Below are 26,373 nucleotides of genomic sequence, written 5' to 3'. Positions count from 1 at the left end.
ATCATAAAAACAGACTTTAAAATATATTACAACAAAGCATCCTTAAAAACATTTTAAAACAAACCATCACATCTTCAAAAAAAAAAGCTTTTAAAACATCTTTCCTAAAAAAGCGTTGAAAACATCTTCAAAATCAATTCCAACACAGACACAAACTGGGATAAACTCTCTACTTAAAAGGCTTGTTGAAAGAGGAAGGTCTTCAGTAGGCACCCAAAAGATAATAGTGATGGTGCCTGTCTAATATTTAAGGGGAGGGAATTCTAAAAGGTAGGTGCCACTACACAAAAGGTCCGCTTCCTATGTTGTGCAGAATGGACCTCCAGATAAGTTGGTATCTGCAGGAGGCCCTTGTGATGTTCCTGTATTAGTGTAAATAGGGTAAGTGCTGTTTGTATAGGAGATACATGGTAAGTAGAATGAAAGAGGAAGGGGGAGTGAATGGGCAGTAGAATGCTGGATGATTGGCTGAATGTTTAAAATGGCTGACAGTATAAAAGGAAGAATGACAGGTAAATCTGGGTGGACGGTGGTGAATGTTAGTGGGTTGTTTTGGTGGGTTTTGAGAGGAGATTGTGTGGAGAGTTGGTGGATGTGAGGAGAGGGTGGAGTTCGGATTAATACTAAGGCCAGTACCTCAGGAATAGATGTAACCATATGCTTAAGTGCCTTTTAAAGAAATCTTGTTATCTTTGTTATTCAATAAATACTTTTGGTTTACCAAAGACCTGATCCTTGGCTGGGGTTTCACAGACCAGAAAGGAGGGTAAGGTAAATACCAAGGCTGAAGGATAACAAATGGTGGCAGCGGGGAAGGGAAGAATAACACCACAAGCAGTCTGAGTAAATCAAAGGGATTGGGACAGCTTAAGCATGCAGTCACAGAGGTAACCTAATTGAGGGAGACTCAGGCCGAGTCTCTGGGACTACTGGTTATAGGACGTGACTGGTGGTGCTGCCTAGCAGGGGGATCTGTTCAGATCTGTGCTAGAGCGGGGAGAGAAACCATAAAAAAGGACAGTCCGGACTGGTGGAGTCCCTGGTGGTGCCTAGAGACAGGCGGTAACCACAAGCAGGTAGGAACCTGACAGGGGGAGCCAGGGAAGGGCGTCGCAGCCCTCACCTACAGAGCGTAGTGATCAACTCGGCATAAAAGGAGTAAGATGATCTTTCAGGTATCCTGGTCCCAAGCTATACAGGGCTTTGTACACCAAAACCAGGATTTTTTTAAAAAATGCAACTGATATGGAAATGTAGAGAATTGAATTTAAGATTTGAAAAATGAAAAATTGAGAGAAATGGAAATTTTGCCTATCCCTAGTGATGTGGATGGGTTAACGTGAAAAAGACCTTTCTCTCCTCCTCCTTTCTTCCCTCCTCTATTCTATCATAGAAAAGTGTTTTCAAACATGTGCATATCAGTGAAAGTTACATACAAAAAATGTATTATTAGGAGAATTTTGTACTAAAATGCTGACAAATGAAAATTGAAAAAAATGAAAACTGAAAAATTGGGGGGAGGAATGAAAATTGAAAAATCATGAAGTGCTGCAGAAATGTTGAGAATTTAAGATTGGAAGAATGAGAAACTGAGAAAAACCAAGATGGACATATTTGTTTGTCCCTATGGGGCTGTAGTTTTCCAGGGTTGTGGAGGGGTCTTAGACCCCTTATGTTTTTGGAAGCAGGGTCCCAGCAGGGTTCCAATGTCACCAGCATCCTACAAGCCAATCAGCATGAAAGGGGAGTGTGTTAGTCATTTAGAAGCATCTTCTAATATGCTTCCTTGTCCTTTCCTGCTGATTGGAGCCAATTAGAGTTAACAGAGATGATTCAGCCACTGAGAAGACTCTTTTTCAGTTGCTAACACTCTCCCCTTTTGTGCTGATTGGCTCCTAGGGACATCTGTTGTTGTGGGAGAAGGCATTAACAAGGATCTCATTCTCAACCTAGCAGCAAAAAAAGGGAGGGAGGGAGGGGGGCAGGGGCATCACCAGCCAGGTGCGGTGGGTGTGGGCTGCACCCGGGTGACACCATGGAGGGGGTGACACCAGAGCCGCCCGGCCCCGCCCCTAGGCTGCGGCACCAGGTCCAGGAAGAAGCGGGACAGGCGGACGCCGCTGACAGCAGGCGGAGAGCTGAGCTGCCTGCCCAGCCTGTGTGGCATGGCGCACACACTAAGATGTCATCGGAGGCACAGCGTGAGGGAAGGGCGCCGGCAGACTGGATGATCTTCCGTGGGGCGGGGCCTCAGGGTCCAGACTCCGGGACTTAATCACTGGGAGAGAACGCCGAGAGAGCTCCGAGGCCCTGCCCTTTTTCTGCAAGGCTGTTAGGACTTGTGACCAAGTTGAGAGGGGTTTGGAATAGGTGTAAGTTTGCCTGATCCACATCCACTATGCCCCTGGAGTACCCCCTTTTTGGCTTATGTTCCGCCTGCTGAGCCCTGACTGAACTGGGGTGAAGGACTTATGTTGCATAGCCCCAGCTGAACCTGGAAAGCCCAAGTTCTGTTGAATCCCGACTCTCAACTGGCAGAACTTAGGTCTGGCTTGCGCTGTTAATCAATGCCCATTGTTCACTCCACTGGCAAAAATCACCATCCCCAAGGGGCTAAATGGACTGGAATCTGCCTGTTGGTATTCTACTTACTGGGATTCAGTGTAGCCTAGTATATTTTCTTTTAAAAGGATGCCTCTCCAAGTCTAATTGGCTGTTACAGTAGATGTGGGAATTTCATCAGGGCTATATTCTGTACCAGAATGAGGGGAGCATTTCATCCACAATGATCAAGCATCAAGGTGGCCAGTGAGTTGAGAAGCTGTGCAAATTTAGCAGGAGGGTGAATACACCAGGGCAGTCTGCCCCCCCATTGTATTGATCTCACAAACCCCAACTTCCCAAGTAAAGGAACCATTTCCTTTGTGCTGATATACACCATGACTGCTAACTCCTCCCCATCTCTATCTACCTGACATTTTGGACAGTGCATGGCATCCATAACCATAACACCAGCCAGGAAAGTGACCAGCTACCTATGTATCCCATGGTCGAGTTGCCAATTACCAGGGCCCCCATCCTTAAAGACATTTCCTTGGCACAGGAATGTATCAGGTTGTCTCAAAAGGAATGGGTCATTTCCTTTCATTCTCTCTTTCCCTAAGACCCACATTTTTAAAAGGGTTTTGCACTATGCTGTGCTCAATGGTTTTGTGTGTGTGCATCCCTTATTGTTTGCCTTTTCCCTCTTTCTTTTGCCAAATTTCACACTTCTTTCCCCCCCTCCTTAATTGGGTAAGACTCCCTTTTTGTGAAAGAATTCCTGTTGCCTCAAAGAGGCCTTTTGACACTGGTTGCTAACCAGTAGAATAGTGGCAAATTGAGAAGTGCAGGGTCCCTTCACGTTTGTCACAGCTCATTCTTTTTTTGCTTCTGGGTTGAGGATGAGAACCTTGTTAACGCCTTCTCCCACAAAAACAGATGTCCCTGGGAGCCAATGAAAGGAGAGAGTGTTAGCTGCTGAGAAGAGTCTTCTCAATGGCTGACTCACTTCCTTTCACTCTGATTGGCTCCAATCAGCAGGAAAGGACAAGGAAGCATGTTAGAAGACTCTTCTCAGTGGCTAACACACTCCCCCTTTCATGCTGATTGTCTCATAGGATGCTGAAGACACAGGGACCCTGCTGGGATTCTGCTCCCAAAAGCGTAAGAGGTCTAAGACCCCCTAAGACCCTGTCCCATGTCCCCAAACCACACAAAATCTTTACACAAACTGAGAACATCCTTGGTTTAGGGGTACAGAGCTAGCAAGCACCCGTGAGCTTCGGCACTTTTTTAAAATAGAAATTTACCATTGCTGTTAGACTTGGTGCAATATGATCCCCAGTGCTTAATTTCTCAAAAAAAGATAGGTTTCAGTTCAATTCTGTGTGGAAATGACATTGCCTCTTCTGTCCCTGTAATCCTTGATTTGGAGATACTCTGAAGCCAAAACAAAACTGTGCAGACTTGGGAAGGGGACCTATTGAATCAGGATTTCTGCACCCCCTGGCCTGTTTCACTTGTGGCTGCTCATTAGAAGGGGTGGGAGGATAGCTCAGGCCCAGGGACCAAATGTGGCCCTCCAAGCCTCTCTAACTGGCCCTCAGAATTATCCCCAGGCCTCTTTTTTTACTGGCCCTACTTCACACCTTGAGCATCCTGGCTGGGACATGTCTGTGAACTCTAATGCCTCTTGGTTGCCTGAACAGAGAGGGGTACATACAGAAACGACCCCCCTATACCAGTAGTTTCCCACCATTTTTTCTGCATGGACCTCTTAAAAATTGCTGTTGGTCCCACCCCTACCTTAGATGATGACTTTAGCAGTCAGGTAGGTTTGGCTGGCAGCAGCTGAAGGCCATGAATACACTAGTTGCCAGAGCAGAGTGTTTCCATTGGTCACAAGGGGAAAAGGGTTGATCAGCCAATCAGTTGTGAAATCTCTTTGAAGCTGAGGTTTTTTTAAAAAAATAACTGATAAAGCTGCTTCCACCAGGTTTTACAGTAAAAAGGGGTGGGAGTAGTATTGTGTGTTGCAAATTCATGGAGGACAGGGCTATCAATGGCTACTAGCCATGATGGCTGTGCTCTGCCACCCTAGTCAGAGGCAGTATGCTTCTGAAAACCAGTTGCCGGAAGCCTCAGGAGGGGAGAGTGTTCTTGCACTCAGTTCCTGCTTGTGGGCTTCCCCCAGGCACCTGGTTGGCCACTGTGAGAACAGGATGCTGGACTAGATGGGCCACTGGCCTGATCCAGCAGGCTCTTCTTATGTTCTTATGTTCTTATTTGCAGAAGAAAGTGGTGGAGAAGCACTAGAACCAGCAGAACAGTGAGTACTTTTCTACCCTATATCTCAGTGATAGGCTGAGCATGTGCTTTGCATGCAGAAGGTCCTGGGTTCAATCTTTTGCATGTCCTTGTTAAAAGGAAAAAAATATTCTAGGTTGTTTGTGTGACGATCCCACAGCTGGCTCTGTGTGTGTATGGAGTCTTTCCATCATTCCTGTGAGTCTTTCCAACAACCCTTTTTATTGTGCAGGGATATTCAATCATGCCACATGGAGTGCATAAATCAACGAGTCCAAGTGGATGCCAGCAAAGGAAAGCAAAAGAGGCAAGAAAAAAATCACTCAAGACACTAGCTGGATCCATGCTTCAGTATGTCAAAAGACCGGATGATGGCCAGGGTTCATCAAAAGACACTGCTTGTCAATCTCCAATTGAAAAAGCTGATTCTTCTGATGCTAGCATGCATTCTGCAGAACAGCAAGGAGTGGAGATGTCAGAATTTGAAGCAGAAGAACAAGGAGTGGAAATGGAAGAATTTGAAGCAGAAGAGAGTGCTGAAAGTGACTCTAGCCATGATACTGTAAATGAGATGAGTGACGTTAAGAAGAAAGATTTGCAAATTTTATGTGATGTTTCTTCCTGGGAGATACCAGTTCCAGATCACTTTCGGGTGGAAATCATCAAAAGGGGAAGTGCTTCTTTCCAGAACAAAGATGGGCCTTTCAGTGTTGCGGCAAGGCAAGATGCAAAAGCTAAGGGAGATGTGCGCCAGCTTTCAAAAGAGTGGTTTTACAAGATGATGCCGAATGGAGAGAAAATTCTGCGGTCATGGATGGTTTACTCACTCGTCAGCGAGAATTTATACTGTTTTTGCTGCTGACTGTTTGCCGTTAGTGCTACAGATACGACATCCAAATTTGTGACTGGGTTTCAGAAGTGGTGGAAACTGAGCCCGAAAGTACATAACCATGAGACATCCAAAGAGCACCTATGTTGCCTTGAAAAGTGGAAAACATTGGCAGCAGGACTTAGGCTGCACAAAACCATTGACGGTGAAACTATTCCTTTTATGGAAATGGAGAAGAAAAAGTGGAGGGACATCTTGCACAGATTGCTTGATATCACATTGTTTCTTGCCAAGCAGAATCTGGCATTCCGTGGCCACAAGGAAGATGAATCTTCATTGAATAAAGGGAACTTTCTTGAGATGGTTGAGATGCTTTCAAAATATGATATGATCCAGTGCTGAAAGAGCACCTAATGAGATTAAAGCGGAGCACGTGTAAACTTAAAGTATCAGTCTCTTATCTTTCACCAAAAACTCAGAATGAGTTTATAAGTGCCCTGGCAAATCATGTGAAGGAGATGCTTGTCAAGGACATAAAGTCTGCAAAGTACTTTGAGATCATGTTCGACAGTACACCTGACATATCATATACTGACCAGATGTCCAAAGTGATCAGATATGTAAAAATCAACAATAGGAAAGTTGAAGTAAAAAAAGTATTTCTAGGATTTTTCCCTTTAAAGGGGAAAAAAGCTGCTGACCTCAGTTCTGACATTCTTAAAAATCTGGAAAGTGATGGACTGGACATAATGATGTGCCGCACTCAAGGTTACGATAATGCTGCCACTATGGCTGGAATCCATGGAGGTGTACAAGCCATCCTTAAGGGAAAGAACAAGAAAGCTATTTTAAAAGGATGTGTGGACCATTCGCTTAACTTGTGCGGTCAGCACTCTTTTGCTGAAAATGCATCCTGTGTCACATTTTTTGGAACTCTTGAGAGAATGTTTTCTTTCTTTGTTGCTTCCACCCATCGATGGGATGTGTTAATTGACCATACTGGAGTGTCAGTGAAAAGGCTATCACCAACATGCTGGAGTGCTCATCATGCTGCAGTTAAGCCAGTTAAAGAAAAGTTTGATAAGTTTGTGGCGGCGATTGAAGCTCTTTGTGATCCACATGAAAATTTGGACACAAGAGGTGCAGCACAAGGTCTTTTGCCTGCTGTCTGTGATTTCACTTTTCTGTGCTACCTGTACTTCTGGTGTGATGTACTTCAGGAAGTTAATCCTACACAGCAGTACCTGCAGATTAAGGGCTTAACTCTCGAGAAGGTGGTGACAAAGCTAGAGGCGCTAAGACTTTTTCTGCCCAAGGAGTGCAGTCACCTAGTGGAGCATGCAATTGAACAGGCGCTTTTAAAATCAGACGAATATGGAATTGCAGTAGAGAGAAGAGCCAGGTTCAAGAAGAGGATGGCAGGGGAGCAAGCAAGCGATGCTGGACATACTCTGCAAGAAGAAAATAAGAGGGCGATGCTTGAGTGCATTGATCGCTTTCATTTTGAACTCCAGAAGTAGCAGCCATGTTTGAGGCTGTTCAAGCGAAGAGTCTCATATCTGCCACTGCAGAAGAGTAAAAGGTGTCCATTCCAAAATTGACCACTTTCTATGATGAGGTATCTGAGAGTGAGCTTTTAATAGAAATACCAAGGCTGAGAAGGTACCTGAAAGCAGCAGAGATTGATCTGGAAGAAGCCAAAGATTGGGCAATATTAAACGTTTTGACATTCATAGCTGAATGGGACTTCGTAGAATCTCTCCCAACCCTTTCACTAAGCCTAAAATTATTTCTGACAATTTGTGTGTCTGTGGCTTCATGTGAGAGGAGCTTTTCAAAGCTGAAACTTATAAAGAACTATTTGCGACCTACCATGGGACAGTCAAGGCTTTCCGATCCTGCAATATTATCCATTGAAAGTGAGTTGGTGAAAGGCATTGATTTCGATGAAGTGATTCACAAGTTCACAGCTTTGAAGGCCAGGAAAGGAAAGTTCTGATTTAGTCGAGATGTTCACTAAGTGCTGAAATGTTTGTGTATTTGTTCCTGTTTATTTTTTTGGTATTATTTCATTTATGAGTATATTTCCATATGCATTTGTCTACAACTTCTACATTATTTGGGCCATTATTGATTATGCAAACCTAATCCATTAATGTATCTCATGTAACAGTAAAGTTTAATGTTAAAATGAACATAATTTTGATGTATTTCTTAAACGTTTTTACTTCGAACTCTATTGTTTTCTTACAGAATTTTCACTTTAACCACATGAGACTATGTATAAATGTAAATACATTTAGGCTGTGCGCATGATATTGTAATTTAAAGGTGTAATTTTAATTTTGCTAGTTGTTTATGTCACTACTATTGCTATTACATTCAGTGATATACGGGAATTATGATTTACGAGTAACATTAGTACAAAAAACATTACTAAGGATTCTGTATGGTCTGGTACGGGAGGAGGTCCATGGGGGTGACACCATGAGTTACTGCACCGGATGACACCAACCCTAGTGACGCCACTGGGGAGGGGGTGTGGCTGTGATTATCATGAAGAGACTTTGCACTTTTGACTTTGCCACTCGTATACTGATCCCTGCTCTAGGGAGAAGTCACACTTCCTCATCATGGCAGGGGATGGGGCAAGGATGCTCCCTCTCGAAGCTGGAGAAGCAACAATCCCCCCTCTGTTGTGACGTGTAACTATTCATCCTATGAATTTATCCTGTTGTGGCTGTGTGAGCTTGTATCCATTCCTGTGTCACACATTATCTTGTCCTTTGACCTTGAAACCAGAGTGAAAACATGCTAATTTGAAAGCATTTGTTGTTCTCTCTTGTCCTGGAAGTAGATGTCTACAAAAGGGCACAAAGCAACTGAGGAACAGCTGTTTGTCAATTGATTTGAGCATTTCAAGACAAATTCCCCCGCCTCAAAGGGGTGGATTAACTGAATGTGAAATGATAGGGGTGGACAACAGCATGTAAATGCCCCCAGGCTGCAGTTATGCTTGACTTCCAGACTGTTACAATTTCAGACTGAAAGACGCTTGTTGTTAAGCTGCATTAGTTTGGAGGAAGGGGTTGGGTATTAATGACTGAGATATGCAACTCCAATAATGAGGATAAGCAACAAGGATAAAATAGGTTTGAAGTTAAACTTCCTGAATGGATTTTAATGGCAAAGTTTAGATTGGAAGCTTTCAGCCAGGGGCCATTAAATTTTTGATTTCTGCACAGGCATAATGACATTAAGCGCTTTATAGATAAAATAATAAAAGTGAAATGATGATGATGAAGATGAAAACAATGAAGCAAGGTTTACAGAACACAGAAATATAGGAAGCTGCCTAATATTGAGTCAGACCCTGGGTCCATCTTGCTCAGTATAATCTGCACTGACTGGCAGCGGCTCTCCAAGGTTTCAGAAGGGAGCCTCTCCCAGCCCTACCTGGAGATGCTGGGGATTGAACCGGGCACCTTCTGCATGCAAAGCTGAGGCTCTGCCACTGAGCTACAGTCCTTCCCCAGAACAGGCCTTTCAAACAGACTGGCAAATAGATGCAGGCTTGGAGCCAGCATGAGATGTGGGCAGGCAAATTCTGGGGTAACTCCTGTGGAGGGCACTATTCTCTAACAGAGCAATCCTAACTGTAGAAAGCCAGAGTAAGTTACACCAGAGTAAGTTACACCAGAGTAAGTTACACCAGAGTAAGTTACCCCTATTCTCCAATTTCATTTTGGAGAGCCAGTGTGGTGTAGTGGTTAGAGTGTTGGACTACAACCTGGGAGACCAGGGTTTGCATCCCCACACAGCCATGAAGCTCACTGGGTGACCTTGGGCCAGTCACTGCCTCTCAGCCTCAGAGGGAGGCAATGGTAAACCACCTTTGAATATTGCTTACTATGAAAACCCTATTCACAGGGTCACCATAAGTCGGAATTGACTTGAAGGCAGCCCATTTCCATTTTTTCATTCCAAAATCTGTTCAAGAGGAATTTGATTTATATCACTTATTTGCCAGCCTTTTTCTGCCCGTTTGCTAGGTAATGTGACTGAGCTGAAAGGGGTATGGAATAGATATAAGGCTCTCCTTCCCCCCATCCTGCCCCTGCCATGCCCACAGCATGTGCCTTTTGGGGGACATACATGTTCTGCCAGCTGACCCATGGCTGAGCTGTGGCTCAGCTGAGGTGAGGGACTTATTCTGATGTATCTCTGACTCAGCAAGGGCTCAGCCAGGACAGCCCAAGATCCACTCAATCCAAACTCTCTTATCTTGGATTTAGATTGGACTGTTGACCCCAGATCATCTCCTCCTGGTGGCCATGGTTGTTGTAGTCATTTCTTTTTATTTCCCCAGAATGTAATACACTAGAAGCTTTGTTTACCAGCCTTGAAGTAGAGGAACTGTCCTCTGCCAGCTCTCCTCTGTAAAGTAGGAGACATGGACACCCTATTAAAGATACCACATAGAGGAGTGACAATCAAGGATTTTTCCGATGGGATTACCTAAAGGGTCAGCATGTTCTAGTCATCTTGTATTCCCACCCACTCTGCTCTCATAGAGCTTAATGGGTTAATAGTTAGTCCCAGCTATGAAGGGCTGTGGCTTTACCAGGAATTGCTGGACACAGTGCAGCAGTGGTGGCTGGTGCCCATTGAGACTGGTATGGCGGAAGGTAGAGAGTCCAACAGTAAGTGGAACCAGAGCCAATGATACTCGGTGACCTTGGGCCAGTCACTGCCTCTCAGCCTCAGAGGAAAGCAATGGTAAACCCCCTCTGAATACTGCTTACCATGAAAACCCTATTCATAGGGTGGCCCATAAGTCGGAATCAACTTGAAGGCAGTCCATTCTCCTCCTTGGCAAGTTCTACAAGGTATCATGGAGAATGAGGAGGAGGAAGTTCCACCCCTGGATGGCTTGTAGGTCAGAATGTGGCTGGCTGAAGTTAATGGGGCAGTATTCCATATACCCCAATGGGCCAGGCTCCACTGCATTGTAATATAAAAGTGGGAATTGCAATACATTTTAGGAATAACTCATCTGCCTTCTTTGCCAGAAGAGTGCTAGATTATTTCCATCATTATTTGGGGGATGGGGGCACAGGGTCTGTTCTTGTGGGACCAGCAAATCCCGCAACACATACCCCAAGAACATAAGAATTTGTGTTGCCTTTAACTGAGGTGGTGGTGATCAACTATTTTATGGAAGCTAAAGTAGTGCAAGAATGAAGAGAGAGAATAATTTTCTATTCAAATGCATGCTGTCCAGCTTACAGGTGATAAGAGCTTAAACATTAATTCATCTGAGAGTATTATATGTTAAGAATGGCACACCAACTTAATTAAGACTTGGAAGCTTTTAAGTCTGATCCTTCACCGGCATAAATCTGCATACTTCTAGTGACTTTCAGAAGACTTATTCTGTCTTATTTCACATGAGAGAGAGAGAGCCTTACGGGTGAAAAATATACATACTCTAAAAATTCAAGCATTATATATTAATCATTTAGCAGCACATTATTTTAAACTCTGTCACAGCACATAGGAGGGCATTTTAGGGTCTAATTCACAGGTGAGCAACCCACAGCCTGTGGGCTGCATGCAGCCCAAGAAATGTGATAGCTCAACGGTAGAGCATCTGTTTTGCATACAGAAGGTCCCAGGTTCCCAGCAAACAGTGTTACATTGGCCACTTGTCAGTTCTTAGACAGAGAGGATGAGCTTAGGGACAAGCTATATATTCTTGTTAGATGATCAGAAATTTCACATCTGAATTCTTTGAGAACTCTCAGGTGGATGCCGTCTAGTCCCTTTGATTTGTTAGTTTTTAATTTGTCAATAAGGCCTAGAACTTAATCTATTATCATTATATTTGCCTCAGTTCCTCAAACCCGATTCTTGCTAAGTTAGTTCAGGGATTTGCCCTGTGTCTTCCACCGTGAAGACAGATGTGAAGAATTTCTCTACAGCCTCCTTATCCTTTTTACTCCCTTGCCAGCCAACCACCTACCTAGCTGTTCGCCTGTTACTGACGTATTTAAAGAATGTTTTATTGCTGTTCTTTGTTTTTAACAATGTGTTCCACAAATTTTGATTATATTTGAACCCTTTATTGTCTGCTTGTATTTCTTCTATCAAAGTTTGGGTTTCTTCTTGATCTCCCAATTTGGACAAAACTTTCATTTTCTGAAGGAAGCTTTCTTGCCTTGAATGACTTCTTTGACTGTGCTCATTAACCATGCTGGCACCTTTCTGGACCTGCAGAATACATTCCAGCTGAGTTTCTAAGCATTTTGACTTTCTTGACTGGGGATAGACTAAGAATTGATGAGGGACAGATGTCATTTCCCCTTTCCGTATGGATTTTAAAGTGAAATATAATAAAATGAAAATCCTTTTCAAATCTGCATAGAAATTTAATTATTACAAATATTTTTTTAAAAAATGAGGCAGAATGAGGGCTCTAGTGCTGCCTGCCTTTTCTGTTAAAAACACATTTGAAAAGGCTTTTAAAAGGTTTCCCAGCCACTCACATATGTTTAATTTGACAGCGCTATGATCACTATTCCCAATTAGTTCAATGGCACTTACATTTCATACCAGTCCTGGGCACCACTTAAGATTAAGTTCAGGGTTGCTGTCCCTCTGGTTGGTTCTATGGCCAACTGTTCTAAGGTACAGACATTGAGAGTATCTAGAAATGTTACTTCTTTATTGCAACTGGAACACTAACGGAGACAGGTGGCTCTGATGTTAGTGGGGCAGTAAATCCGCTCTGCGTTTTAGTCTGAACTTTCAAGGAGCTGTCCAAGGTGCTAAAACCTATTCCCAAAATAGCTTCAGTGCCTTGTACAGCTCCTTGACGGTTCAGACTAAAACCCAGAGCAAATTTACTGCCCACTGACATCAGAGTCACCAGTCCCCACCGAGAACACACATGTAGCCAATGTAGCTGAGGGTAACTGAAACCACCCATAATGAAAACATTTCCTCTTTTGCATGTCGTCTTGATTTTGTTCTCCATCTCAAGATCACCCTGAGCATTTTGGTGAGGGGGACAATACTATTTCACCTGTACTAAATTATCCTTGGGGCCTCATATCCTGTGAAACAGTCTGCCCCTTTGGGATTTCTTGTTTGCTGGACTCCATGTTTTATTTGACATACAATGTGACACCATCTGCAGTATGCCTTTGTCCTTCCGCTAGAGTTTATCCCTCTAATACCAAATATAAGCAATATAGAAAAGGTTCTATATTGAGCACACACACAATTATGATTAACAAAGCACATGTTTTTATTTTACTAGCAAAACAGCTTCCGCCTTCATCAGCTGCTAACATACAAATGCTGCTACCAAGATGGCAATTACAGAGCTTTGAGGATGGAATGCTCAGAGGGGCTTCATTTGCAGAAGCTAAGTGATAGTGGTATTGTCCTCCAGGTTCAAGCAATGTGAGGCCAATGTGTCCAGAGAGTATATCTAAAAGTTCTTCATCTTAGTCAATGCTGTTGGATCTGTTGGCATCTCTGTAGCTGTTATATAAAAGTCCAATAGGCTGTGGCCCTCAGTGTCGAAATGTTTTGCCATTGGTTGCTCCACTTTTTTGGTCAAGATTGCCAATTTGCAGTTTCTGAAGTGGGTGCATAGGTCAGTTGTAGTTTTTCCTACGAATCTGATATGACATTCTGGTTTTTTGCATTCAATGACATAAATTATATTGCAGGATCTGCAGGCGATGTTCTGTTTGATGTAATATGTTCTGCCCATCCTAGTGCTTTTGAAAATAGCTGTCTCCGTGAGGTACAAAGAGGTGATACAGCATTTGGAGTGACAAGGATGAGATCCAGGATGACTGATATGTTGCTTATGCACAGCTCTCACTAATAGTTTGTGTAAATTAGGAGGCAGGTGAAATGCTACAACAGGAGGCTTGTTGATGGCTCTAGCAAGACGTTCAGAGTTTGCTAGCAATGCTGGATGGAAATCTACCACAAATGGAATCTGTTGTTTGAAACCTCATTATGATGGAGGAGGTTTTCTCTGAACAGACTGGTGGCTCAGTGGATATTGCAATCGATAATTATGTGGAGGATACCCTCTCAGAAGAAGGTGTTGTTTACATTCACTGATCCTTCTCTGGTATTTATCATCATTGTTGCAAATGTATTTGATTCTCAATGCTAAGCTATATACAATGTTTATATGATTAGGATGGCAGGATTTCCAGTTTAGATAGGTGTGGGCATCAGTGGGAGTGCTGTAGAGATCAGTAGCTATTTTGTTGTTTTCATTGTTGGGGAGGACATCAAGAAAAGGGATGTATGGATTATCATTTTTTTCCTTTAAATGTAAACTTAAAATAGATGGATAGAGTTGATGTAATTTTTAAATTGTTTTAAGTTCTCTTTACCATTTGTCCAGACCATAAAGACGTCATCAGTGTATCGCCATCATATAACCAGTTTGTTAGTGACCTTTCTGAGGATCTCTCGTTCAATTTTTGGCTTTGGCTATGGGGCGGTATATAAATGTAATAAATAAATAAATAAATCCTGTCTATTAATGTTTTCAACTGCCTTTGGTAGGAATGATACATTTTCTATTGCAGAATCCTTGTTGTGCTTCTCTAGTTGACAATAATACTTCTATATACGCAGCTGCTTCTAGATGGTAATTTTTTAGCTTTAAGTACAATCCAGTATTAAGCATCTAGCATCTTTATGCTATAAACATATAAGTAATATCAAATTACTGCACTTAACACAAATAAAAGATTTTCTCACAAATATATCCTGGTTTCTCTCAGTTTCTTACGGTCGTGATTGCTTATATATTGTCTATTAGGGACCCCTTTTTGTTTTTGTTGGTCTACTTTCTTCCTGTAAAACCAACCACTCCACCTCGCCCAACAGTCTGGTTCCATCCTGACTCAGGTGGGGCCTGTGCCTTTTGTACAGGCCCAGCTTGTCCCAAAACACCTCCTAGTGACTACCAAATTCAAATCTCTCTGCCTGACACTACTGTTTTATCCATGCATTAAGACTACACAGCTGTGCCTGTCTAGCTGGTACTGCATTTAGAACAGGCAGCACTTCAGAGAAAGGGAGGGAGGATGATAAAAGAAGAGTTGTGGCAGAGTAATTACGTCAAGAAGTGGGAGCACCTGGAGCAGAACGTTGGTTGAATTCTTCATATGTGGGCAGGTTCATATGGACGCAGGAGGGCCTTCAGTTTCCTGGTTGTCAGATCATTATTAGTGGCCAGGAAATATGGGAAGAGTCTTTGAGCTCTGCAGACTGAGGAAGAGATGAAAGAGGCCATATATGCCCCCATATATTTAAATCAGTATTATACCACTTTCAACAACTGTGGCTTCCTCCAAAGAATCCTGGGAACTGTAGTTTGTTAAGGGTGCTGAGAGTTGTTAGGAAACTCCTATTTTCCTCATGTGGCTTCAATTCCCAGAGTAATTTTACAATCAATTTCTATTTCCAGGGAACTCTAGAAACTGTAGCTCTGTGCTGGAAATTGGGGTTTCCTAGCAACTCTCAGCTCCCTTAACAAACTTCAGTTCCCAGGATTCTTTGGGGGAAGCCATGGCTGTTTAAAGTGGTATAATACTGATTTAAATGTATGGTACAGAAGTGGCCCACGGGTCCATTTCTCTGCAAATATTGCTTGCTACTTCCCCTCCCTCCTTTTTAATGAAAGCTGTTTTTAAACAAGAAATAAACAGATACGTTTACTAAGACTACAGTTATTGATTCCTTTGAAGGAGCCCTGGATGGCATCTGCTTGAACTTTTCATTCATATTTTATGGGTAATGAAAAAGAGGTTAATGCTCTTTTGTTGATCAGATAATGTTTCAAAAACTCACTGGGGCCCACAAGAAAGGCCTAAATAAATTGTGAGGCTTAACTGTATGGATGTCTGTATCCTGGAAGGCTTTGTAAATCCATGGTTTTAAAATCCCAGTTGGAGCTTTACAAATGTTTTATTTAATTCTATACAATATTCTGACACTAGCTTCCTTGTTCACGCTGAAATTCAGTCAATCAGGCAAGTCAGCTGAGAGCAGTCCTGTCCCACTATCCTAAGCACATTTATTTGGAACCAGGCCCTGTTAAATCTCAAAGGAATGTTTCAACCAAATGCTTTCTTATGCACTCAGAAACTAGAAGTTATCTCAGGAGTGTGAACTAGGAACATAGGAAGCTGCCTTATACGGAGTCCGACCAATGGTCCATCTAATTCAGCATTGCCTACACTGACTTGCAGAGGATCTCCAGTTTTTGTTGTTGTTGTTGTTGTTTGCAGAAGCCATTTCCTAGGCCATCATGGAGATGCCAAGGATTGAACCTGGGACCATCTGCATGCAAATGCTGCATCACTGAGCTTACAGCCCTTCCCTTAGAAATCTTGGTTCTAAACATATTGACTGGTCTATACAGGAACACACATCATGGCATTTTAAAATCACATTTATTTTCAGAGGCTGCAATCCTAAGCAGACTTGCTAGGTAGGGATGTACATCAGTAGCAGAGCATCTGCTGTCCACATAGAAGGACCTTGGTTCAGTCACTGGTTGGGAATGTCCCCACTTTGAAACTCTGGAGAGTCAATGCAAGTCAGCATGGACCATACAGAACTTGATGGACTCGATATAAGGCAGCTTCCTATGTACCTAGAGTAGGACGTATATCTAAGTAAGCACGGTTAGGATGGTGCTATGATGATGCACAGGTTACTGTTGTGGTCTATGGAACAATACACTCCACCTACAAGCCGGGCAACCTGTGGGAGATCTGGTAGGCGGAACTGCCAGCCAGCATTGCAGTGTGATAAAAGGAGAGACAAATCCCTGTCCCTGCCTGAAAACACAAGGGTAATCAGGAGCTCAGCCCATCATTACGTATTCCCTGTGTCATTGTCATGTGCACCTTGCTTCACTCTATACATAAGAAATAAAAGCAGCAATAAAAGTACAATAGAAATCATACAGCATCAAGCACAGTGCATTACACTTGCTACAAGGGGCAGAATAATTAAGTGGTCTGCCAAGATCCCCAGCAATTTTCTTTTTTTTTTACAATAATTTTTATTCAAATTTTCATAAAACATAGAAAACAAAATCATAAAACATTCAAAGACAAAAAACAAAACAAAACAAAAATGATTAAACAAAAAAAAAATAAAATGTTGACTTTCCATTTGTCACATATCAAATCAGTTATAGGTCTACAATATATAACAATCCTGTCTCTTAAATCATATTATAAAATCACTTTCCTCTAGTAGTTATCTTAATTAATCATCAAATCTCATAAACATTACTTTATTCTTTCCACAAAAAGTCAGAGAGGTTTCAATTCTTTAAGAAATATATCTATCAATTTTTCTCCAAATAAACATGTCAATTAATCCATCTCGTTAATAATTATAATAATCTTATTGTCATAACCATAGTCCAAATAAACATTTCGATTAATCCATCTCATCAGAATCTGTTAGGTCCAATAATTTCAATAGCCATTATTCCATTATCCCTATTAGTTCCATCTTCCATCTTCAATAGTCCTGTTAAGTCCAGTAATTTCAGTGTCCAATCTTCCATTATCAGTATTCCATAATAATCTTGCTGTTGTAGCCATAGTCATATAATAAGAGTCTGATGGGAATTTCCTCTATCCCAAATATTTTCTTGCCATCCATTCTGAATAAGTTGCTGAAATACTGTTGTAAAGTCATATCTGTGTTCTTCTTTTTTACAAAATGCACTGGCTCATCTCTTAAGAGTTTTTCCATTGTCACATGGCTGCAGTTAATTCCATAGATTTTCTCTATATCAAGCTCCATCACATCATTCCAGTCCAGAAGATTATCCAAGCCATTGATAACTTTGTCTCTAATATCTTCATTAATTTCTTCAGAGATAACATTAAATTCCAAACAGTAGATTTTATTTCTAAAATCCATAAACTCCAGATCTTTTTCCAATTCCACATTTGTTCCAATCTCCAGGGCTTGTATCTTCCCTTTATTTTTTCTTTTCTCATCTCTGATCTCATTCTCCTCTCTCACAGGATCCCCTATTTCTTTAAGCTCCTGCGTCATTTTGCTCAGTTCAATTTTCAGCTCCTTACTGCCCTGTCGCAGGGTTTGTTTCGTTATCTCAATCTCACCCATTATTTTCTGAAACATAGTTACTTCCAGATTCTCAGCCACTTTCTTGATTGCCATTTTTAAAACCACGAAAACAAAGCAAAACAAAAATAAAGAAGAACCACTTCTTATTTCAGCAACAATTGGGTTAATATTCCAGGCTTGATGACATCACAGTATAAACAGAGCAACCTGCCTTATCTCTCTATGTTCAAGAATGCAAAACAAATTTAGTTCCCAGCATCAAAACAGTTAGTGGCATCGTGAAGAAGCAGATTCGTCAAAATAAAATAGACCAAAAAGAGAATAGTCCCAAACAATATAATATTCCTCGGAATAGAAATCAGGAATAGAAATCCCTCTTCTGTTTATTATCTTTAGAATGCACTTCCAGGACAGCTTTTTGCGACAGAAACAGAGATAAGCTGTTAATTTCGTGAATAACAGAGAAGAGTTATAGCTCACCCAGAATTTGTCCAAAGCCGATCAATCTGACAAATCTCCTTTTGCTGTAACAATTTAAACCAATTAAAAAAAATAATAGAAAGAAGGGTGCTTGCCTGTTAGTCCGTTCTCTCTTTAAAGAAAAGATAAACGTATTGCTTAAACAGATAGAGCTTGTTAGGAAGTCCGTCCGGCATTGTTGGCTGGACCTTATCTCATAAATTAATGAAATCCAGTCCTCCCAACAAAAGCAGGCTTTTGAGGTTGATCTCTACGTTTCTCCCTGCCCGGGAGAAATTTCATCAGTCAAAAACAAAAATGTTCTGACTGATTTATATCTGAATAAGCTTCTTTTGAGGCGGGAGCCCATCCCAAAAGCAGGCACAAGCGAAGTCACCCTTCCCGGAAGTCCAAGATCCCCAGCAATTTTCAAGTAGTCGGCTGGGAAAAAAGTTTGGGAACCACTGACTTAGATAATGATGCATGTCCTGTTGCTCCCGAGGTTGGAACCCATTCCAGTGAATTCAAATTAAAAGACAAAAAGGATTAGGAATAAACTTTAGGAAGCACTTCCTCATCTGACCCGCTATTTCACAAACTGCCTCAGAAAGTGGTGGGATTTCCTTTGCTAGATATTTTTTAAGCAGAGAGGACAGCTACTTATCAGGGATTTTGTCAAAGTGATAGGGGGTTAGGCTACATGATCTTTGGGTTACCTTCCAACTCTATGATTCTATGAAGGAATTAAATAGAAAATGGAAAACTCTATGTGCTTTTCCAGCTAAGTTTCCTAAATATGCAATAATAGTACTCTTAACTCAGCATGGCAGAAATGCAAAGAAAGGTTTCACAAACTGCTACCAGAGAGTGTTCTTGTACTTTTCAAAGTGGCACTGGAGGAGAAATCCATGCTACTCACTCCATCCCTGCAGCACAGAGTTGGGAAACAGCATATCTGGCAACCTTCCATCTCTGCAATTCTTAACTAACAAGCTAACTTCCTTGATTTTAAAATCCTTAAATAAGGTATTAGCTTTAAGGGAGATGTTAACAAGGCCATTATGGGGCTATGTGACTTTGACTTTCATCCTTATAATATGAATAATTTATTTTTATGACAGCTTTAGCTAAAAGACCCAAGAGCGTATGTCAACATTTTAATATACCATTATGGCACAACACCTTGGATAGGGAAAACAGTCTCAAACACACTCAGAAACTTTGTTGCATAATTAATGAAGAGGAATTGAACAGTGAGATGATGGAAAAGGGCAGTCATAGAGGAGCTTTGCATTTAATCCAAACAGCAGTCCTATTCTTGCATGCTTTCAAAGTGTGTGGGTGAAGTATGTACAGGCCATGGAACTGGATCTATGAACTTAAAAGGTGGTTTCCCTAGCAGTTGGCCCTTCCCTCGAAGGTGCTAGCACTGAAACCCAGCTTGACCCTTTGAAGAGAACTTTCAAGGATACCTTTAGCATGGGGGGGGCAATCTTGTTGACTCCAACTCCAATCAGCCCCAGCCAGCATGACTAGTAGTCAGGAATGATTGGAGTTGTAGCTCAGCATCACATGGCAGACCACAGACTAGCCACCCCTACATTAGAATAATATTTGAGAAGTGCAGCAAGTGATTGAGGGCCCTCTAGATGTCCTTTTTATTGTTTATACACGATTATTTGTGTTTATATCAGGGTGGTTATACTTGATCCCACTTTTAGTATGGTTTGTACCTGCAAACATTTTGGGGTGGACATACTGCTTCATTTCCACTTAGTGCATGTTCCATAGATTTCTGCTGAAATCCTTGAACTTTTTATACCACAAATGCATGTACATGCGCTTTCCTCCCCACTTTTGTTGCAATATAGTGCAAGAAAAATGAAAATGAAATGGACTGTCTTCAAGTCGATCCCGACTTATGGCTACCCTATGAACAGGGTTTTCATGGTAAATGGTATTCAGAGGGGGTTTACCATTGCCTCCCACTGAGGCTAGTCCTTCCCAGCTGGCTAGGGCCTGCTCAGCTTGCCATGGCTGCACAAGCCAGCCCCTTCCTTATCCGCAACTGCCAGCTGGGGGGCAACTGGACTCCTGCATCTTGCCCAAGGCAGCACAGGTGGCAGGCACATAACCCCTGAGCCACTCACTGTGGGGGTGATCTTTAGCTGGGCCTTGACACCCAGGAGACATGAGTGGGGATTTGAACTCACAGGCTCCAGACTTCCAGCCAGGATCTCCTCCCCAGTGTGCTACACTAGCTGTTATAGGGCTCCTCCAAATGGCAATAATGTGGTAACATTAGGGAGGAATTGCAAAACAACTAGTAAAGCAGAAATGACGTGTAGATGGTCCAGTATAAATCCACCACTAATGCACTATTATTGCATACATGGCATGTTGCTCAATACATCCACCAGTTTGGAAGGGCCCTGAATAATTGATGGAAGAAATATTCTCTTGCCCAACTGCATCACCTAAACCTCTAGGTGGTGGTGGTGTGTGTGGTAACTGTGATAATACCACAGTTTTAAACATTTTAAAGTGAAACCCTCTTACATGGCATAATTTAGGGCTGATTTTGTGATATATTTGAAAATAGGCATTTCTGTTAAGAAACCTCCCTTTTTAAGCACTTTCATAAATCTTTCATGAGTTTAACTTGTCTAATTTATTTGGTATGCATTAGCATATAATTGACCTAAGGAACTTAAAGGATGGCAACCTCCCCCCCAAAAAACACAATTACATCCTAGGCTGAGTAATGATTCAGATCACATTCTCATCACAGATATGCTTCTGTAATGCTCCAAAAAATTACATTTGTTGGAACCAAGCCATAACTACTTAGGAAAAATGCTCACCATCCCATGGTATAGGGCCATGTCCTTTTTTGCCCCCAAAGGAGATTAGGGCTTCAGTCTCATTGTAGGAGATATATATCCATGGTGAATACAGTACTGCACCAATAAGTCCCCATACCCTTATCTGTAATTTCAAACAAAGAACATCCTTATAATGTATGTGTGCCTCCAGATGGCCGCTTCCCAGGCACTCAGACTGGCATTATGTGCTATACTTGAATGCAGGAAAATGGGCAGCAGTTTAAGAGGTATTATAGTGTGGCTCCACCTGTGTTGATTGCATGTCTCTCATTAAGGGCAACTTTGTGCATTTTGTGATTAACGACAGTTTAGAAAACAGGGCCAGAATGGTGGTACGCTTCCTGTGTGTGTGTGTGTCTGTAAGCATTATGTTATCTACACACTGATGAAAACAACTGATGATTATATCCTGTTTGTTAATTGTAAAGATTCTTGAGCTGTTTAGCAATAACATAAAAGGTGACAGTGCGCTGTTGACAGATGAAGGCAGTGAACAAATGAAGTTCAGCAGCATACATTAAACACAATGAGCAGTCAAAAGAAGTGATTTTGTTACTTCCTAAATATCACCAGAGAAGGTGCTTGATGGATGGGTGAAGGGGGAAAGGCACCAGTGTTGCTATCAAGTCAGGACTTAGGGGGGAAAGTCCTGGTCTCCAGTCATTAAGACAGTCCCAAATTGTAGCAGGGTTAGCTTAGCATAATTCAAATGAAAGTGAAATAATGCACATCCAATTGCTGTCTAAATGAATGAATGAATGAATCTTTATTTTTACCCCGCCCTTTTTCCAAAACTGGAACTCAGGGCGGCTTACAAATGAAAAAATAAACATAGGTAAAAAAAACCATACAAAAATAAACAATTAAAATAGAATTAAACTATTTGCAATATTAAAACCATGAAACATACACTTAAAATACTAAGACAATTTAAAACATTAAGAATAGGACCATAGAACAGTACAACACACCTTATGAGGCCCTATCTTAAACATCTTCTAGTCCAAAAGCCTGTTGGAATAAAAAAGTCTTTGCCTGCGGACGGAAGGATAGCAAGGAAGGGGCCATTCGTGCTTCCCTAGGAAGAGAGTTCCAGAACCTGGGGGCAGCCACAGAGAAGGCCCTATCTTGCGTCCCCACCAATCGCGCTTGCGAAGGTGTTGGGACTGAGAGAAGGGCCTCTGCTGAGGATCTCAATGCCCGGGCAGGCTTATATAGGCAGATATGGTCTGACAAATAGCCTGGACCTAGGCTGTATAGAGCTTTATAGCTCAAAACCAGCACTTTGAAATGTGACCTAAAGAGGGTGCCCCCCATAATCCATTTAAGTCCAAGCTTAAAATTACCTAACTACACCATTGCAAGGTGCCACCACTGAAAAGTCTGTGTCATCATCCCCGCCCCCAGGTCAGAGGGAGGGTAACAGCAGAAACTCTTCACAGACAAGCAGGCTGGTAAGGAAGCTTTACATTTCATGGGTGGTATTCAATGCTAGTGTTACTCATAGTAGTTAACAGACATGTCTAACTCAGGTTCATTCACTTCAATGTATCCACTCTAAGTAGGACTTAGTTGAATATAACCCAATGATTTCAAGAGATATATAAAACATTGCAGCCTGAACGTATGTACCATTTATTCAGTTTTGAGCACCACCCAAGACAAATTACTAAAACAGTTTGCTATCATAAGTATTGTACACATTTATTAAAGCATGAAAAACAGACATCAGTAGAACAATAAAATCCAAGCCCCTGTTCCTGCTGCACACACACCAATGCCCTTTCCGCTAGGCTGGGGGTGGGGGTGGATTGGATGGAGGTGTCACTCTACCAAGACCTGCCAGGCTCTGTTGGCCTCTCTCCAGCTGCCAAGTGTGCACATGGGTGGAAGTGCCACTGGTGGGATCCCCAGCACTGACAGCCAGGAGAAAATCCATAGCCAAGGCTTTCTAGAGGCTGAGAGGGGGCAGGGCTGAGCCATCCCTGAATCTGCTGGGTCCTGATGTCACCACGTGACAGCCAACAGGACTGATCACCATGCCAGATCCAGGCTAGTGCAGTGATGTCATGTGCCTGTTTCCTTCCTCCCTGACCACCTTACATTCGTCCGTCCATCCGTCCATTCGTTATATTTGTATACCGCCGCATAGCCAAAGCTCTCTGGGTGGTTTACAACAATTTAAACATTAAATGCATGCACAACTGTGGATGTGGTGGTGATTTTGCTGGTCTGGAAAGCCCTGTCAAGCTGTGGAAGGGGTGTGAGGGTATGATTGCTCCCTAAAACTGCAGTCCTAGACCTGCTTACCTGGAAGCTCAGTGGGACTTCCTTGAGTCCTGTTGAGGAAGGGCTGCAGCTCCGTGGAGGAAAGGATTGTAGCTGGGTGGAAGAATGCCTGCTTTGCATGCAGAAGGTCTAAGGTTCAGTCCCCAGCATCTCGTTAGGGCTGGGAATGTTGCCTGGAGTGTAACTGCCAGTCAGTGTAGGCACTACTGAGCTAAATGGAGCAACGGTCTGCTTGGTGTAAAGCAAAAGGACACACAAGCATCCTTCACAAACTACACCTCCCGTGATTCTTTGGGGGAAGCCATGACTGTTTAAAGTGGAATAATAGTGGAACAAATGTCTAGTGTGAATGTGGCCCTGGTCTGTGTCAGTGTAGTGTGCATGCCATAAAAAATACAGGTGTGAATGCCCTTTAAATCTCTGAGTAGATGAATGGTGAGTCCGTAAAAAGGTACCCATGAAAATAATACCTTGTGAAGCAGCCCTCCATGCGGTAGACCATAGCACAGAGATGCCCAACATTTTTTTTTTTGGATGACAGATAAATATGCCCAGGTATAAACAATTTTTTATTGCCTCTGCAGTTCTTTGCTGAGGAACAATCACCAGGAAGCGAAAGATTCCTCTCCCCTTTTAAAACGTCCCTGCAATTTTTCCAGGCACTCATATCCCTATCAACATTTTGCACAGAGGGGGAAAAAAACAATAAAAGAAAAAAAGACATACTACCCTGACACCAAAATCTCATTACTCTTGCTGCTGCTGCTCCATTCCATATGGTCTCCCTCTGGAGTTACAGCTAATTGAAATGGCATTTACCACCTGTAGAGGCGGCTGAGAAGCCCACACCTCCTTCCCCATGCAGGTGGTTCACACAGAGGAAGGCTAATTTTAAAGGCCTTTATTGGAAGCATCATTCCAGACATGTGCAGGAAGTGTTGTTTTCCCCTCATGCCAGCATTGCATAGCCTTGGAGGCACCTGAACATGGCATTCAAGCATTCCATGTGTGGATATGACATATATAATATCGACATTTAAACACCTCACTGGGTCGGGGAAGGCAGAACTGCACTTTTAAACTGGGCCTTCGAATTTGGAAATAGCAGCTTTGGCAGAGTTCTTCCAATGCTAGATAAAAGCTGTTGGTTTTATGCCCCTTTCTTTAGTTATAGACCGATCCCATCAATAGTCTAGCTGATGTTTAACTGGTCTAGCTGAGGATCTGGAGCACAATGTCAAAGTATTTGTTAACTCACAATTCCCAAAGGAGTTATCCTGGAGCCTAAAATAGATAAGAGTAGAGCTGAACAACATTTAGGGAAGGGCTTTAGCTCAGTGATAGAGCATCTACTTTGTGCACAGAAGATCCCATGTTCAGTCCCTTGCACCTCCAGGTAGGCTAGTGAATCTCTCTTGTCTGAAACCCCATAGAGATTCTGTTAGCCGGTGTAGATAGGCAATATTGATCTAGATAGACTGAAGGTCTGACTCAGTATAAAACAGCTTCCTATTATCCTCCCTGACACCAAACACCAGGGATTTCCCAGAGGAAAACAACTTCTAAGAATGAGAGGAGAATTCAGCTGGGGAGGATTTTTTTTAAAAAAATCCTGCTCAAAGTTGAGATTCATAGAATCGTAGAGTTGGAAGGGGCCTATAAGGCCATTGAGTCCAATCCCCTGCTCAGTGCAGGAACCCAACTTAAAGCATACCCGACAGGTGGCTGTCCAGCTGCCTCTTGAATGCTTCCAGTGTTGGAGAGCCCACCACATCCCTAGGTAATTGGTTCCACTGTTGTACTGCTCTAACAGTTGGGACGTTTTTCCTGATGTTCAGCCGAAATCTGTCTTCCCGTAACTTGAGCCCATTATTCTGTGTCCTGCAGTCTGGAAAGATCGAGAAGAGATCCTGGCCCTCTTCTGTGTGGCAACCTTTCACATACTTGAAGAGTGCTATCATATCTCCCTTCAGTCTTCTCTTCTCCAGGCTCAACATGCCCAGTTCTTTCAGTCTCTCCTCATAGGGCTTTGTTTCCAGGCCCCTGATCATCCGGTTAGTCTGCAACCTTCTTAAAGTGTGGTGTCCACAACTGGACACAAGATGAGGCCTAACCAGTGCTGAATACTTCACATGATTTGAAAACTCATTTTTGTTTTATTCAGGTTGGATTCATACAAACCTGTTTGGACCACCTTATCCTCCCCTCCCCTTTTCTATCCACATTTTTGCAAGGGGGGGAAATGATTGGATCTTCCCCAAGAAAAGTGTTAAGCTATCCTGAAAATGTGTGTGTGTTGTGACTGTTGGCTTTTTTAAATACAGCAGACCTATTGTTGCAGCTTTGAAACAATGTAAAAACCAAGCAGCTTGAGGTGCCTCAAGTCACTTTGAGCTGCCTCAAGGAAGACAAATGGGGTGTAAATGTGATAAATATTGTGCAATTAAATGCTTAGAATTAGTTTTGTTTATTATTTTGTATGGGTGTGTTTGCAACAAATTAATAGCTTGTACAACATACAAAATGCCATTTAAAGCCAAAGAAACATTTATTGTGTAGCCTTATGCTTATTTCCTCAGTGGAGAGTCCTAGGGACCTTCCATCACATCATTTATAGAACTATAGCTGCTATTTGTCCCAGTGCTTTTTGGGGTGAAATTGTAGCAGACCATCCACACTGCCAGATCACATATTGCTGTTTCTTGGAGCGTGATCACATCTTTTTCCATTCCTACCAATGGTGAGATGTATTTGGTATGAGAAAAGGTCTATGTCACACATCTTCTGTTTCCTTGTTCTTCCAACCAGTGAATGTTGGGATTATGAATATGCATGAACAGTGCAGATTGCCCTTTCATTTTTTTAAAAAAGAATATTATTTATTTATTTATTTAT

At 42.3% G+C, this 26,373-nt stretch overlaps 1 pseudogene; it reads left to right on the top strand.

The window, feature by feature from the left end:
• The first annotated feature begins 2,035 nt into the window (after positions 1–2,035).
• Positions 2,036–7,197, top strand: LOC133368758 (uncharacterized; annotated as a pseudogene).
• The last annotated feature ends 19,176 nt before the right edge of the window (positions 7,198–26,373 follow it).

Source organism: Rhineura floridana, chromosome 12 (genome assembly GCF_030035675.1).
Source record: "Rhineura floridana isolate rRhiFlo1 chromosome 12, rRhiFlo1.hap2, whole genome shotgun sequence".
NCBI classification, from domain to species: Eukaryota; Metazoa; Chordata; class Lepidosauria; order Squamata; family Rhineuridae; genus Rhineura; species Rhineura floridana.
The sequence above is the reverse complement of the archived record's forward strand: the minus strand, read 5'-3'. Positions and strand labels throughout refer to the sequence as shown.